At 36.0% G+C, this 1,451-nt stretch overlaps 1 pseudogene; it reads left to right on the top strand.

The window, feature by feature from the left end:
• Positions 1-2: 2 nt before the first annotated feature.
• Positions 3-1,246, top strand: LOC141718363 (ribulose bisphosphate carboxylase small subunit, chloroplastic-like; annotated as a pseudogene).
• Positions 1,247-1,451: the final 205 nt, after the last annotated feature.

Here is a 1,451-nt window from a genome sequence, read left to right as displayed (position 1 = left end):
CTGCTGCAAGCTTTTCGGCTCCGGTGGCTGGATCCACCTATGTTGGCTTAAAACCTATCCCGCCAAAGCTGTTTCAGATGAAGGATTCAGTTGCGTGGAACAGGAAGACTGTTTGAATGGATCTAAAACTCACTGTATGAAGGTACTTTGATCGGAACTTGTATTTTTGTTTTTAATTTTTTTTAAGCTGTTTATATTACCACCTTTTGTACTGCTTATAGTTGTCTCTCGTTTGTGTGTAAACAGACTTGGAATCCGATTGATAACAATAAGTTTGAGACTCTCTCCTACCTTCCACCTCTCACCGATGATTCAATCGCTAGGGAAATTGATTACATGATGAAAAAAGGATGGATTCCATGCCTTGAATTTGATAGTAAGATAGATACTTCATAATTTCTTTATTAGTATGATTAATACATATCCTACTGGAAATGTTCTACAGTTTTTGTTCAGCTAGATAGTTCTTAATTGCTTTTATCTACAATTGCATCAATTTTAAGTGTTAAAGAGATATGACAATTAGTTGTTGCAGAAAGTGTGACTTCTGGTAATTGAATTGTATTGTGAGCTCCCTTTGTTTGGCAAAGATAACATCTGGAATACAACCACTAATTCTTAAAAAAATTTACTATTTGCGTCCACTCTTTATCATAATTTAGATTATGTTGTAAACTTTCAGTTTAGCAGGTGTCTTGTTTCTTGATAGTTGATAGTGATAGAACTTGACTCCAATGTTAGAAACTGCATATTTTTTATATAGAAAATATTCATTGTGTGTCCGATGTTATAAAATTTTCTATAAATGCATTCCAAATTGTGGCACTGATAAATAATTTTGTTCAATCTTGAAATTTCCATCTCTGGAGATGAACTTTCTATTTCTTTTCTCTCTTGCATGCACAAAATAATTATATAAATCAATGGCTTGAAGCAATACTCTGTGGTCTGAAGTTTTTGTTAAGCAGGGGTTGAAATACTGATCTCTTGTTCTGAACATTTTTGTCTACAGCTGGGGTATGTTTATCGCGATAACAGCAGAATTCCTAACTACTACGATGGGAGGTACTGGACAATGTGGAAGCTTCCCATGTTTGGTTGCACGGACGCATCTCAAGTCCTCCATGAAATCACGGAATACAAGAAGGCATATCCTAGTGCTTACATCCGGTGCCTGGCTTTTGATAACATTAGGCAAGCTCAATGTATGTCGTTCGTCATCCAAAAGCCCACAACCACCTCCTAGATCCTCTGCTCCTTGAAAAAGTTGCAGTGCGACCCTGTTCTGCTTCTGCATGTTCAATGAAATCAATGAGTGATTCCATATGGGTAATTCAAAATTTCCTTATTCTAAATTGCTTACAGTAGTTATTATTGCTAAAAGGAATTGGCTGTACATAGTTGCTTGTATCAGTTGTGTTGTCATACTCAACAAATATATCATGGGTGCA

The sequence above is a fragment of the Apium graveolens genome, chromosome 4, assembly GCF_009905375.1.
Source record: "Apium graveolens cultivar Ventura chromosome 4, ASM990537v1, whole genome shotgun sequence".
Lineage (NCBI taxonomy): Eukaryota > Viridiplantae > Streptophyta > Magnoliopsida > Apiales > Apiaceae > Apium > Apium graveolens.
The sequence above is the reverse complement of the archived record's forward strand: the minus strand, read 5'-3'. Positions and strand labels throughout refer to the sequence as shown.